The sequence below is a fragment of the Dromiciops gliroides genome, chromosome 5, assembly GCF_019393635.1.
Source record: "Dromiciops gliroides isolate mDroGli1 chromosome 5, mDroGli1.pri, whole genome shotgun sequence".
Lineage (NCBI taxonomy): Eukaryota > Metazoa > Chordata > Mammalia > Microbiotheria > Microbiotheriidae > Dromiciops > Dromiciops gliroides.
Window position 1 is genome coordinate 244,519,953 of NC_057865.1, and position 16,600 is coordinate 244,536,552.

A 16,600-nucleotide genomic window follows, 5' to 3' on the forward strand; every position below is an offset into this window, starting at 1 on the left:
GTAACTGTAAGGTAATTGCAGAGAGAAGGTACTATAAAGGTAGGTGGAGGATTTCTTTCTTTCTTTCAGGGCAATGAGGGTTAAGTGACTTGCTCAAGGTCACACAACTAGTAAGTGTCAAGTGTCTGAGGTTGGATTTGAATTCAGGTCCTCCTGGACCCAGGGCCAGTGCTTTGTCCACTGTGCCACCTCGCTGCCCCCAGGATCTTTCTTGAAGCACTTTATTTTGCTTCCAGAGATCCCATGCTCCAAAAAGAACATATATTTAGAGTTGAAAGGAACCTCAGAGGTTATCTAATCCAGTCCCCTCATTTTACAAATGAGGAAACTGAAGCCCAGAGAGGTTAAATGATTTCCCCGAGGTCTTGAACCCAGTACATCAAATCAATTGCTTTTTTTTACTTGTACCAGATACCCTCTAAAGGGTGGGTTTAGCTTGCTAATCCCAGCAGTGTCATCCAAAGAGAAACCCAAGTAGCTCTAAGATAGTTAGAATTTAGTTAGAGCTTAATGGTCTAACTTTAGGTGGAGAAACTAATAAGATGACCTTCTTCCTAATATCATCCCACTTATATTTGGGGGAAAAAAGCCAACAACTAAGCAGAAAGGCCAATTTAACTTAGAAACTCTAGGTAGAGATTTGGGATTTAATCTGTGGGTCATTGGATTGTTCCAAGGATGCTTTTTGTAGTTTTAAGTTTAAGGACAGAAATGCTCCAACTGAGAGGCAGACTAGATTAATGGTTAAGACCCTGGGATATGTTTCCATTTATGGCTATAACTTCAACCTGGGAAGGATTTGTCTTTAAGTGGAATTAGTCACTGTTTTAAATTGTAGCACAGGTCCCACATGACTCTGAACCCTCCTGCCACTCGAGGTTCGGTGTGGGGTGTTTTGGGTAATCATAATTATGCAAATACAGCTCATCCCTCATTAAGTGCACTCTCTACTAACAGACCAGGCAGGAAAGCATAAATCAAATAGCAACACATTTAATTGGGACAGAAGATTTAAGTAAATAACAGAAAAACCAAGCAACAGAATTGTTCTTGGCTTTCATTCCCATGTAAAAAAATCTCTCATAGGCCCCCAAGCTAGTTAGAAAGAGAACATACCCTAAATACTTATGTTCTAAGGTGAGGAAGGGCCGTATCATAGTTGGAATACCTATCATGGTCCCTAGTTCCATCAACAACCTTTTGGCTTCTTGGTTCCACCTCCCACAAGGGCCCACAGTAGGTTACATAGTACTCTAAGTTCCCTGGTTTCTACCATTCCTTGCCACTTTCACAACTATTCCATTTTAGCTCCATAGCTGCCTTCAGTGATATGCCATTTTTCCTACAGCTCACAACTTGTGAAGTTGCCATTTGATGCTTTTGTCCCCTGGTATTTGCTGAAGCTCTGGGGCTGCCATCTGCTGTGACTTTTTTCTGGGGGGTGTTGGGTTATTTTCAGAATTTCTTGAGGCTTGTGTGAGCCTGCATGCCTTGGGGGCTAATCAATACCTCTTCTGTTTTTTTTTTTTATTAGTACATCTAGCTGACCCACAAAAGGTCACTGGTGAGGCTATCAAGACTGTCCATACTTTTAGTTGGATCGGAGCAAGTATATTCCTTTTATCTTTTCTCAACTCTAGCACGCAGCCTTTGAAACTCCTTCAGAGCTGTGGAAAAAGACATATGCTATTTTTCATTTAGAGCAACTAGGTAGCTCAGTGGATAGAGTGCCGAACATAGAGTCAAGAATACTCATCTTCCTGAGTTCAAATCTGGCCTCAGAGACTTACTAGCTGTGTGACTCTGGGCAAGTCACTTAACTTTAGTTTGCCTCAGTTTCCTCATCTGTAAAATGAGCTAGAGAAGGAAATGGCAAACTGCTCTGCATCTTTGTCAAGAAAACCCCAAATGGGGTCACAGAGAGTCAGACATGACTGAAAAATAACAACAACATATTTTTCATTTGTTTCTTCCAATTTCTGTCATGCATCAAACAGCTTATATTCTCGCCCTCCAAGATATCTCCAAGTCTTGTAAGGTATTAAGACAGTATTTAGTAGACTTGAGAGAAAGAAGAGGAGCTGGTGACCCGTTCTCATGGCAAAAAAAAAAAAAAAGTTCCTTTGCTCTTTGTATAAACTCTCCTTTGAACTTAAGACTGAGACTTTGGAAGAGAAATGAAGATTGGTAGGTGAATACAATTTATGTTTTTTTAAGCTTTCAGTTAAGACACCAAAATGATGAATCCTTGTTTAGGGATGGCATATATCTCATGAGGATTGGGAAGAAAATGTCTAGTGAAAGACTTGTCAATCTGATCAAGAGGATTAGAAAATGGAAATAAACTAGAAGAGAGAAAGTTTCGTGGGTAAAACTAAAACCAGAAAGTAGGGAGAAAAACAGGCATAATCCTAGGAATTATAATAGTTATCACTTTATATAGTGCTTTAAATTTTGCATGGCCCTTGGACTGAGAGCTTGGTCAGACACTAAAGATACCAAGGTCATCTACTGCATCCTGGGCTATCTTGTTGTTTTGACTTTTGTCCTGCCACTGGTCTTCAAGGATCCTGGGAGAGAAAATGAGGCAGATGACTTTGCACAACTCTGCTTTAGTTAAATCCAATTTATAGGCAAGTCGAGATATCACCTGTGATGTCATTGGCCCTCTTTGAAAATGAAGGACGAACAACAAGTTTTGTAAAGTGCTTTGCATGTGTTATTTCATTTGATCCTTACAACAGCCATGAGAAGTAGGCTTTATTATGATTCCCACTTTAAAGGTGAGGAAATCAAGGTAGACAGGAGCTACTCAGCTTGCCCAGGGTCTTACAACTAGTGTCAGAGGTTGGATTTGATTTCAGGATTTCCTGTCTCTAAGACCAGCCTCTATCCATTGCACTATATATATGTATGTGTATGTGTATGTGTATGTGTATGTGTATGTGTATGTGTATGTGTATGTGTATGTGTATGTGTATGTGTATGTGTATGTGTATGTGTATGTGTATGTGTATGTGTATATGCATGTGTATATGTATGTGTGTGTATATGCATGTGTATATGTATGTGTATGTGTATATGCATGTGTATATGTATGTGTATGTGTATATGCATGTGTATGTGTATGTGTATATGCATGTGTATATGTATGTGTATGTGTATATGTATATGTATGTGTATGTGTATATGCATGTGTATATGTATATGTATGTGTATATGTATATCAATGTCTATGTCTATATCATCTATATCTATGTCTATGTCTACGCTTACATCTATGTCTATCCCTATCTAATACTGGTGAAGGAGGTATTCAATAATTCATATGGAGAAATAGTCAGGAAGAGGTTTGGAGGCAATTCTTAGGACCTTGGATGTCTATAACCCTCAGGGCATGGTGGAAAACAAAGTGGACTTGAAATTTTGGTTCAAGCAAGTAAACATTCATTCATAGGTATGACAGAGATTTGTTGCAATAGGACTTTGACAATAACAGGATATGGCTTCTTCAAGAGAAAAAAAAAAGATTAGATAGATGGATTAGTCAAGTGACTTTACATATCAAGAAGATTCTTATCTATGAGAAAACATACAAACCTGAGAGTAGAGGGGGTGGTGAAGATCATCTATCTGGTTAACAGTGAAAGGAGAGAAACAAAAATGATATTCTCATGAAACTATACTACAAACCTCCTGGTTAGAAGGAGCATATAGAAGGTTCTTTCCTGTTACTGACAAAACTGGCCCAGAGGAAGACGATAGTGGTGATGAAGAATTCCAGCCCCCTCCAATTAAAAGCCTAATGGCACTAAAACCAGAACACCCCATAAATTTCTGACTGTCCTCGATGATGGTTTTAGCTCATGGGGTGGGAGGAAAGGGGAGGCAAGAAAATAAAATAAAAGCGAATTGCTACTTTGGACTTAATTGGTTCAATGAAGAGGAGCTAGTTGTTGAAAGGGAGAAATGAGAACTCTGGGAAAATGTGATAATGTTATCTTATAGTTAGTGATAGGCATAGTTAGCTAGACTTGTTGAAAAAATATTTTTTAAAAATTCAGAGAAATGATAGGTACGATCCCATGATTTGAGAGTCTAAAAAAAGGAAGAATAATGGGTACAATGGATAGCAATGGTGCAGAGCACTGGGCTTGGAGTCAAGAGGACTTGAATTCAAATCTGGCCTCAGGCACTTATTAGCTGTGTGACCCTGGGCAAGTCACTTAACCCCCAATTGCCTCAAAAAAAAAAAAAAGATGAGCAAGCAGTCAAAAATTAAATTCAGATAATACAACTGAGGATAAAACTAAAAAAAAAAAAAACAACAACCCAATAACCCAGATACCATGGTTGATTGATTTAAAGTTGGAAGTAACCTTTGAAGTCATCTAGTCTAATCTCTTCATTTTACCATTATGGAAATTGAGTCCTAGGGAGGAGAGATGACTTGCTAAAAGTCACAAAGGTAGTAGGTAGAAGATTTAGCATTTGAACCCAGGTCCTCTGACTCCACATAAATAAACATTTATTAAGCACCTACTATGTGCCAGGCCTTGAACACTAAAGCTAAGCTCTCATAATTTTTCCATTGTACCACACAGGCAGAAATGGAAAGAAGAATAATGGGCAAGAGAGATAAAACAGTAATAATAATTTCTTAAAACATCAAATGAAGCCACACAGTTTTTTTTGTTTTGTTTTGTTTTGTTTTGGTGAGGCAATTGGGGTTAAGTGATTTGCCCAGGGTCACACAGCTATTAAGTGTCAAGTGTCTGAGGTCTCATTTGAACTCAGGTCCTCCTGAATCCAGGGCTGACGCTCTATCCACTGCACCACCTAGCTGCCCCAACCACATAGTTTGTTAAGAAATTAGGCTTCCTGATTTTTGATTCAATTATTTTTACCAGCCATTTTCCTAATAAACAAGAAACAGAAATAAGGACAAAGAGGAAAGTGAAACAAATGTTGGGGAAGTGATTATTGATGGGGGCAAAGAGAGAGAGGCTCAATTAATGTGATGGAATTAAACCTCTTCGGGGTAGCTAGGTGGCATAGTGGATGAAGCACCAGCCCTGGATTCAGAAGGACCTGAGTTCAAATCTGACCTCAGACACTTGAAACTTACTAGCTGTGTGACTCTGGGCAAGTCACTTAACCCCAGTTGCCTCAAAAAAAAGAAAAAGAAAAAAAAAGGAATTAAACCTCTTTGCAATCCTTAAAGCACCTTATAAATTTGTAATTATTAGTAAGCAATAACACCATACCAAAATACTACAGTTATCTCTTCCATATCTTGTGGGTTAGTGGTGCAGCACCCCTGCCATATGGAAAACCCATGTAAAAATTGTCGGCCCTCCCTTTGAAATCTGAATAATTATGGTATTAAAAGATAAAATATGTTGATACTACAATACTACACATATATTTCAGGCATTTTCGAGTTTCTAAACTTTTTCTGTATTGTCTGTGGCTTTTGCAAAATTCCCCCCAAATTTCCTGAGATATAATGATTGGGAAAGTCATGATGTGGCAGGGATAACTATTCCGATAATCCCTTGAATGATTACTAGACCATTACAGAGTTGTGGCAACTTGGCTTTAAGGCACTCATTGCCTTTGCATGTCAGAAAGAAAAAAAATATCCCATGAAATAGGGGTCGCTTTATTGGTTTCACTGGTTGGCAGTGTATGTTTTGATGGTCAGCCATCCACTGAGATGGAGATAGCTCATCCTACCATTGGTCTGCCAAAGGCTCTGTTCCTGAACAATCATTTAGATTTGTAAAGCCCTGGTCAGAGGGGATGAATTAAGTCTAGGATGTAAATGCATTTTATTTGCAGAGGGGGAACAAGAGTGCTAAGTGAGCAGAAGCAATTGGAATATTATGTGTGGGAAGAGCAATTCCCTTTCATCCTTGTAGCTAATGGACGGAACAAAAAAGGAACTCTTTGTTTCATGCGATGATTCACTAACACAGACTGACAAGGTTTCAATTTCTTCAATTTCAGGGGGCCTGCCCCACAGTCAGCTGCTTGTTTTGTAGTTCAATAGGGCAATTATCTCTCTATCTGTTACAGAACATAAACAGGGATCTTTGAGATGTATGTGGGCCATAAAAATAACTGCATAAATCCTTCCTGTTAAAGGAAGGAGCCAGTGGAAGGAGATGTGGGATGCTCTGTCTGCCACATGCCTTTTTAAAAGATGTGTTTCCCTTTTGTTCTTTTCATCTACCTGAATTTTGCTCTAGGGGGAAAAAGATCCTTTATTGGTTGGAAAACATTTTTATTTGAAAACTTCAAGGATCTGTGTTATTATTATTATTTTTTTTTTCTGAATGGGTATTCCCTCCATTGGTTCAGGTCATAATGTCTCCGTGTCTGAATTAGATGGGACACTGCTGCCAAAGCTACCTGCTCTATTTTTAGGTAGGCTCGTCCTTGGAAGACAAACCTACCTAGCTTGTTGGTCACTAGGCCTATACTCCTTCCAGTCCTTCCACCTCCATTGGATTCTCCAGGATTTGTACCCTGCTGCTATCAGCTTTGAGAACTTAGGATCACCTTAATGTCATACTAAGGCATTGAAATTAGGATTTTAGTAGGGAATACAAACACCACAGCTGAATTTCATCTTCAGATTGTACTCACTAAACTTGCTTTTTTCCCCCATTGTCCTTCTTGATTAGAAATTAAATAGATTTTTAAATTATTTTTTTCAATGAACAAAAACAATCAATTTTCTCTCCTTCCCACACTCTCCACTCTACCACCCGCTGAAAAAAGAAAAGCAAAACCTTTCAAACAAATATGCATAGTTGAACACAAGTTCCCACATTGACTGTGTCTAAAAATTGTATGTCTTATTCTGTATCCTGAATTCTCTCTGTCAGGAGTGCACAGCAGGTTTTGTCATTGCTTTTTTGGCATCTTGGTTGGTCATTGCCCTGATCAAAATTCTTTTAAGGCTTTCAAAGTTATGAAGTAGATTTTAAAACTATGTTGACTTCCCTCTTCTCACCCACCCCCAACTCCATTGCCCCTGCCCAAATTATTTGGTATTTGCTTTTAACATATTTTTTTACTTCTTTATATGTGTACATGTTGTTTTCTCCCCAACAGAATGCAAGCTCCCTGAGGGTAAGGTTTATTATTTATTTATTTATTACATTTTGTCTGTATTACCAGAGTCTAGCAGAGGTCCTGATACATAGTGGGTGCTTAAATACTTATTGATTGATGTTGTAAGTATATTATTCATTCATTCAGGTAACGTAGCCTAATTTACAGTCTTGGAATAGTTTAGGCAGAAGGTGAATCTGGCTCTTTGATTGGTGGGTTGTGCTCTGTACAGTTCTTCACTTCAGTGATGAACATATTCCAGATCTTCTTAGTCTAATTTTCCGGCTTTCAAGATCAGTTCTTCTGACTTATTTTTATCCAACATTTTAAACATACTGGTCTCCTGAAGCTTGCCTGTGGATTCTGAATCTGAAGAGGCTGTTGAACAGATTTGTAAAATGCCACCTCCTTCCTCCTAATGACACAGCATCATAAAATCTCAGTTACAGAAGGGACTTCACTGGCCGTCAAGTCCAACCCATAACCAAACACGAAGACTTTCTACTACATACATACTTTACAAATGGTCATCTAGAACAGGGCTTTTAAAATTCTTTCCATTTGTGACCTCTTTTTGCCCAAGAAATTCTTATGTGACCCTGGGTATGCAGGTGTATAAAACAGGCATACAAATCAAACATTTACTGCCAAATTTTTCACAACCCTCACGTTGTTATGTGACCCGTGACCCACAGTTTAAGAACCCCTTATCTAATACTTGCTTGAAGACCTCCAAATGAGAGAGAAACCAGTACCTCTTTTTAAAAAAAATTTATTTTAAATTTTTCTCAATTACATGTAAAGGTATTTTTTGAGTTCCAAATTTTTCTCCCACCCTCCCTTCCCTCCCTCCTCCCAAGGCCAGCAAGCAATTTGATATAGGTTATACATTACTATCATATTAAACATATTCCCACATTAATCAGAACAAAAGGAAAAATGCAAGAAAGAACAAACAAGAACAATAACAAAAAAGCAACAACAAAAGTGAAAATAGTATGCTTCAGTCTTCATTCAGACTCCATAGTTCTTTTTCTGAATGTGGAGAGCATTTTCCACCATGAATCTTTTGTCATTGTCTTGGATCACTGTATTGCTGAGAAGAGTTAAGTCTATTACAGTGGATCATGGCAAAATGTTGTTGATACTGTGTACAATGTTCTCTTGGTTCTGCTCACTTCACTCAGCATCAATTCTTGTAAGTATTTCCAGAAACTAGTACCTCTTGAGGTAGTTTATTTTACTTTGGGATAGCAATTATTAGTAAAATTTCCCTTACATCAAAGCCTAAAATTTACCTCCTTGCCACTTTCACCTTTCCATTGTTCCTAGTTTTGTCCTCTGCAGCCAAGCACAACTAATTGAATCTGTCTTCCATATGACAGCCCCCATCTTTCTTGTGGAACTCTATTCTCTTCTCTCTCTACCCCTTTGATGAAAACTAGAGAGCAGTTGGACTCTGCTCACAACTGGGGTAAACTCTCCCTCCACCCCTCACATAGTTTCGCCATAGATATTCACTGCATTATCCAATGTCAGAGCCAGAGGGGAACTTAGAGATGGTTCCATCCAACCCTTTCATTTTGCAGACATGGTGGCTGAGCCCAGAGAAGGGAGATGCCCAAGGTCACCAAGCTAGGGAGTGATAGAGAAGAGACTAAAACCCAGGTCTTCTGATTCTAAATCATGTACCACATGATCCCATCCCATTTATGTCACCTCAGGCTCTGGGGAGGGAGTTTAATTCAGTTCCTTTATAGCATAGTCCCATCAGGTTCTAAGACCCAAGAGCCAGATTAACCAGGGCTTCCCTGAGGGTTTGGCACCAACATCTCCCTGGAATCTCTGCTCTCAGGGCACCATTGCTCTAGTTCCCACATACAGGGACTCCACTCTCTGTGCTCAAAACTGAAAAGGACAAACAGCCCCCAAACCCAAGCCTGATTCTTGGGGTCCCAGAGATCTAAGGGGAAGAAGAAGGAGAAGGCAGCCTTTCTCCCACAATCAACTTGGTGCATGGTGCCCATGTTTTGGGTGAATAAGACCTTCATTCTTAAATGCTGCATTTTAAGACGAGAGTTCATTTTAGCTCCACAGCCAATGGAAAAAGGCTGCTCCCTCCCATGTGGTAGGGGAACATGGATGGGAGAGCAGGTCCCTGCTGCCTCTCACACAGATGCCTCCATTTTAGGTGATCAGGGCATGTGCAAAGCCCCATTACAATGACAAGGTAGCCCAACTTGTCATTTTGGAGTAAGATGCAAAGTACTGTGATTTCCACTATGCTAATTGCCCCCTTTGTTCCCTACCCCCTCCCAGTGTCCAGGGTCACAAAAATGAAAATCTCTGCAGAACCTTGCTCTGCTGCCTCCTTGCTACTCAGACCCTTGCCCCTGCATGATATTGAAGTTTGTCTGTTTTACTGGGTAGGCAGATTTTGTGCCTGTGTTCAGGGATCCTTACTTCTTGTTGCGGGCCAGACTGCTATCAAAGTACAAGGCAGAAGCTAAGCCAACATTAGGTGCCTAACCTTTATTGACTAACTGAATGCTGCTTAGAATAAGTGGCTTGTGGTAGGGTACTAATGGAAAACTTTGGCCTTCCTTCCTCATTGTGTCTCGAGCTTTTCCCACTACTTTCTCCTTGGGACGCTGTGACCTTGTACCTGTGGGTGCATCATGGCATACAAAGAAGGGGGAACTGGACATTGGCAGCTCTAGTCTGAGACTCTCTAGACTTCCAATCGTTTCCTCTAATTTCACCCTGTGAAGAGGTTAACTCATTAGCTGCACTAATGGCTTTGGAGAGACAGCTACCAACCATCCTAAAAATATGGTCTCTGTCTGATCACACTCTGTTTTGTAGATATTTATAGTTTAGGGGTTTGGTTTTTTTTTTTTTTCATCAGATGTGCAGTTCCTTCTTCCCCCCTCCCATCCCTCCCCATCTCCACTGCCATGAGTCAACGTATTTCACCGGCTAATCATAATTTATCATTTGGTTTCTCTTTTAGAATTATGTTTCAATCCTGCATGCTAATATTAACCAGCTTGTTTTGTCAGGATTAACTTAATATCCGCAAGCTTGTCATAATGAGGATTTATCTGGGCTCTATATCACACAACCTGAATTTTTCAAAGACACAGAATCAAATGCTTCCCTTAGCTATTTGACAGTCTTATTAAGTGCCTACTATGGGCCAGGCATTGTGTGTGCTAGGTGTTGAGGATACTAAGGCAAAAAATAGTGAAACAAACCAGTTTCTGCTCTCAAGGATTCCCCAATCTGATGGGAGAGACACCATGCAAGCGATAAGGAACAAGTAAGATATAGACAGGGTAAACTGGGGGTAGAGTCAAAGGGGAGGCACCAAGATCAAGGAGGCCTGAGAAAGGCTTCTGGCAGAAGGTGGACATTAGGGGAGGCCAGAGGAGCTAGCAGGAAATAAGGAGGGGGAACTTTCAAGGTATGAGTACAGCTAGGGAAAATCTCAGAGGTGGGAAGGGGTCAGGTATAAAAAGACTGGAAAGATAGAATTGTTTCTTGGTTTTGCTTTCTGCAATATTTTTCTTTTAAAATTTATTTTTTATTAATTTTTAATTCATAACATAGAATTTTAAAAAATGATGGCACATGAAACTGCAAATTTATTATATACAACTTGCTATTCCTTTTAACTGTATAATAAAGTTATCATATAAATTTATTTTTTCCCTTTTTCTCATATCCCCACCCTAAAGATGGCTCCATTAGACAAAAATTTGTATATATATGTAAATCATTCTATACATACTTTTATTTATCAGTTCTTTCCCTGGGTGCAGATAGCATCTTCCTTCACAGGTCCTTTGTAGTTAATTTGGGTATTTATCATAGTCAAAATGACTTAGTCACTCAAAGTTGTTCTTAAAACAATATTGCTGTTACATCATTCTCTTGATTCTGTTTGTTTCATTCTTTATTATTTCATGCAAGTTTATCTATGTTTTTCTAAAGTCAACAAGCTCATCATTTCTTACAGCACAGTAGTATTCCATCATGATCATATACCACAACTTCCTCAATTTGGGGGAGGGGGTGGAGCAATGGGTTAAGTGACCTGCCCAGGGTCACACAGCTAGTAAGTGTCAAGTGTCTGAGTCTAGATTTGAACTCAGATCTTCCTGAATCCATGGCTGGTGCTTTGTCCACTGCACCACTTAGTTGCTCCTCAGCCATTCCCCAGTTGATGGGCATCCCTGAAGTTTCCAGTTCCTTGCCACCACAAAGAGAGCAGCTATACATATTTTTAGAATATATAGGTTCTTTGCCTTTTTTCCTAATCCTCTTTGGAAATAGACCTAGCAGTTGTATTGCTGGGTCAAAGGTCATAGGTCATCTAATAACTCTTCGGGCACAATTCCAGATTGCTATCCAAAATCATTAGATCAGTTCACAGTTTCACCAACAATGAATTAAAGTCCCAACTTTTCCATGTCCCCTCCAATATTTGTTGCTTTCCCCTTCAATCATTTAGTCAATCTGATGGGTGTAAAATGATATCTCAAGGTTGTTTTAATTTACATTTCTCTAATCAATAATGATTTAGAGCGTTTCAGACTCTTGCTGTATTCTGGCAAAGATTGCACCATGTCTATTTCACTCTTCTAAAGAACTGCTGTCCATTGTTACAAGGTTTTCAGAGGATTCAATTCAACAAGCATTTATTAAGTACCAGGCATTGGTGCTTAGTGCTAAGGACACAGGATGCAGTATTAGTGCCTGTCCTCAAAGGTCTTCTATTTTATAGACTATTTCTGTCCATAATACTTGTGGGTAGTACAGAATCATCTACTTTGGTTTCTGTGAAAAGATATGGTTTTGGATAACAAGCAGGATTTGTATCATCTCCATTTTCTCTAGCTGTTATCTACCCTAAGGGATTGGCCTTCAAGGGAAGGAAAACAAGACAACATTGTCCGACAGCCTGGTGAAGTTTGAAATTTCTTGCTGTAAGACACATGGATCAATAAAATCAGACAGACAATTAACAAAACTTTTCAACCAGCAATGACAAAATGACACCTTGAATATTGCCTGAGAATTAATTGCATTCTCTTTGGACAGAATTGCAGAATCTCAGAGTTGGGAGAGACTTTAGAAACCATTTAATACAATCCATATATGAATAAGAATCAGCTCTACAACATAGCTGACAAGTGGCCATCCATACTGGAGCCACTGGGGATGAGGAGCTAATTCCATTTCTGGATAACTCTAGTTGTCAAAAAGTCATTATTATTATTATTATAATTATCATTATTATTATTATTATTTTGGTGAGGTAATTGGGGTTAAGTGCCCAGGGTCACACAACTAGTAAGTGTCAAGTGTCTGAGGCTGGATTTGAACTAAGATCCTCCTGAATCCAGGGCCGGTGCTTTATTCACTGTGCCACCTAGCTGCCCCAGGAAGTTATTATTTTTAAAACATATTAGAATTTCAAGGCTGAAAGAGAGCTTAGAGATTATCTAGTTTACTTCCCCCTTTTCCACAAATGAAGAAACTGAGGCCCAGAGATAGAAAATGACTTGCCCCAGGTTACAAAGTAAGTCAATATATCAACAAGCATTTATTATGTGCCTGTATGTTCCTGGTAGTCTCTCACCTGAAGATGCTTACATTCTGTTGGAGGAAACCACGTGTACATATATAGAAGCATGACCAAAATACACATGTAGCAATGCTCTGTGGCAACTCTACCCCTTTCCATTTCCAATGATTTTTTCAGGGTTCTAGAGTTAGCCCTGAGTGGCTCAGGAAAATCATTCTAATGCTATAGCTCCCAAACCCCCACCAGTGTATTTCTTCTGCCCATAAGACTATTAGTGATATCAAATAATCATCCAGACTTTATTTGTTTTTGGAAAGGAGGTATTGATGTAAGGAGGTACAGTAAGGGGAATTGGTACTAACATCCCCCTAAAGGTCTGTTACATACAAAGATGTATAGACTTCCTGAGAAAGTGGACTCAAATTTAGGAAGCACATGGAAAGTATAACTCATGATCCCTGAAAGTCCTTTTACTGGAGTCCTCAGGATGCTTTCCTTAGTGTAGTTTTTCTCTGGGCAACTTGAGGAGCTGTGAGTGTGCCTTCCTGCATCCTATTTTTTTCGTGTGGGGCAATGAGGGTTAAGTGACTTGCCCAAGGTCACACAGCTAGTAAGTGTCAAGTATCTGAGGCCGGATTTGAACTCATGTACTCCTGAATCCAGGGCCAGTGCTTTATCCACGGCACCACCTAGCTGCCCCTCCTGCATCCTATTTAATCTGTTCTCAGTTCCTGCTGCCGGTTGACACTGTCCCAGAGGATGATGCTAAGATACTAATGGGGAGATGTGAAATCCAAAATCCTCTAGACCTTTTGAATCTTGTGAGGTCCTCCTCTGGCCAAGGTGGGGCCTGGGGAAGGGAAGGTGACCTGGGCCAATGCTAAAGCTGAGACACTTCTTCACCTCCCCAAGCAGTTCCTCTTCAGGAATTTTGCTGGGATGCTCTTTCATAGATCCCTTACTCCCATCTTTCAGGCAGCTAGTGTGTGCCTGAGTTTCTCCAATCAGTCTAAACATGCTTCTTTTGCAATGTCACTTTAGTTGATCAGGGACTTTTCTTAACAACTGGTCTGATATCTTTAATGAATTTATTGATCAGACATGTTCGCACCTACCTTTTTTAAGGTAACATTTATTTAAATGGGGATGATTTGATTGATTCAACTAACTTCCTCACTCTTATACTCTTTCCCCTTCTCCCTCCCCCATTTAAATATTTGCTTTTCTCAGTAAATCCACCAGAGTATGTTGGACAAAATCTATCGTCCCAAATTCTGGATGGCTCTTTAGTGACTCCAAGTCATGCTCTGGCTGCTCCTTGTTGATTGCTCTCTTTTTAAATTTATGTGGTCACTTTATTTTGGGCACACAGCACATTGATTTTTATCATGTGTCTATTTTAATTATTTAAAAAATGTATATGTCCTGTTTGAGAGTCAGCATGGTGTAGTAATGGGTAGAGATCCAGCCTTGGAGTTAATGTCAAGGAGACTTGAGTTCAAGTATCACTTAACTTCTTATACAACTCTCTAAGACAGAGTCACAGACCCTGGGTTAAGAAGCCCTGTTCTAAGACAAGAAGTTAAAGGACAGTTTCAGATCTTCATTGGTAGAGGGCATTTCTACATTGGGAATTCCTCAAATGGATTAAATCATTGGTCAGAGTTAAAAAAATATATAAATATGTACATATTTGTCACTTAACTTCTCTAAACATGTTCCTTCATTTCTGAAATAAAGGGATTGGATTCCATGCCCTCTAAGGTTCCTTCCCACTATAAATCTATGAAACTGTGAACTGTATAGAATTTCATTATCATCCATCCATCCATCTATCATCTGTTATCTTTAATCATTTATCTATCATGTTAATCATCTCTTATTCATCATCTTATCCTCTCTCTCTCTCTCTCTCTCTCTCTCTCTCTCTCTCTCTCTCTCTCTCTCTCTCTCTTTTTCTTCCCTTCCTAGATGGTCAACTCTTTAAAGGTAGAGACTATCTTACAAAGCCTTCAGACCTCTTCACTATATAGCAGTGATAGGCATTTAGTAGGAGCTTAATAAATGTTATAAACTCTTAAGGCCAGGAATCAGGTCTTATTTATATCTGTATCACACCAGGGTACCTACAGTGCATTGCAACCACTTAATAATTGCTGAATGGAGCAGGTAACTAGATCACTCTGTTCTTCTCTTTTCCTCTGTTATTACCTAATCAAATCCTTCAGGTTTCTCTGCTTTACCTTGTCAGTCAGATGTCTTGTAAACCTCAGAATCTCAGATAGTCAGGTGAAGTTTGACCGATTGTTTAGAGACTTGCCTACTGGAGGAGGAAGGGTGGGTAGAGAGGGTGCTTTCTGGTGCTGATGTTTTAGAACAAAAACAGCTGGTCATGCCATAGGGAGAAACAATCCCAGTACTTTTGTTTTCTGTGTCTCTCTAACTAAAGGTCAAGAGGGAAGAAGAAAGCATCTGTTCCACTTATTTGCTCCATCACAGTTTTCTAGCCACACAGGATCAAAGTTCATATCATTACTATCATGACCAACAAACTATTAATCATAGCTAGTATTGATATAGCATGTTAAAATTTGCAAAGTGCTTTGCAAAAGTTAAGTGCTATTATTACCCCCCCTTTTTTACAAATGAGGAAAGTGAGGCAAATAGAGATGGATTTGTATTATTTATTAATATTGTTTTAACTTTGTCTGCTTAGAGACTGCACCCAGAATGTTATCCTGACCTCTGTAACTCTCTAGGAATATTGGAGATGGCTACAAGAAATTTTGTCTTCTCCCAGAGCCTGTATCTATTCACAGCATTTTTGTTTTGGGTCTCAACAACCAGGACTTGTTTTAGGTTTGCCCAAATGTGTTTTAGGTTCACTCAAATGTGTTTTAGGTTCTCTTCAGGTGATTAATATGTGACTTGTGTGCAGCAACCTTTGTAAAAATCCTGTATAATGCAAATTGTCCAGAACCTGAGGAGGCAGGAGAGTCATCCCTTCTTTTCAGTTCTCTCTTCTACCAAATGACCTAATTTCTTTCTTTTCTTTTTTTCTTTTTGGTCGGGCAATGGGGGTTAAGTGACTTGCCCAGGGTCACACAGCTAGTAAGTGTCAAGTGTCTGATGCTGGATTTGAATTCAGGTACTCCTGAATCCAAGGCCAGTGCTTTTTATCCACTGTGCCACCTAGCTGCCCCGACCTAATTTTTTTTCTAAAACTATTTCAGATTTTGGGGGTCGTTCTCTCGAAAAACAGAGGTTAAGTGCACGCTTAGTCCCTCTTCTATGTCTAAGTGTCTATATTTTACAATGTGCTCTCCACTTCCAGGTTTACTACAAGTCTATCTGGTTCCCTTGCTGATAGATTCTGCTTCTATTTTTTAAAAAAATAAAAGAAATTTAAATTTAATAGACATTGATAAAAACGATCAATCAGATTAAATAGGGAGCAAAGGAGGAAACCCTTGGCCTTTAACAACACTAGTCATGTGACCCTGGATAATTCACAATCTCTTTGACTCAGTTTCCTCATCTGTAAAATGGGGATAATAATAGTACCCACTCCACAGAGTTGTGAGGATAAAATGAGATAATAGTGAAGTACCTGACATGTAGTAGGTGCTATACAAATATTGGCCATCATTATGTTTCTGATTTTAAAACACCAAAATGTTGCTTACAGAAGAAAGGACTGGCCTTCTGATTTCCTTGGTAAAGGAACTTTTGAAGAAATTCTACCAATGCAGGTCTACATCTTCTCTGCAATTTATGATCACTTGGTGTACTTAAAAGGTTAATGACTTGTTCAGGGTCACCCAGGCAGTGTATTTCAGATGCTGTACTTGAACTCAGGACTTCCTGACTTAGCTTAAAAGG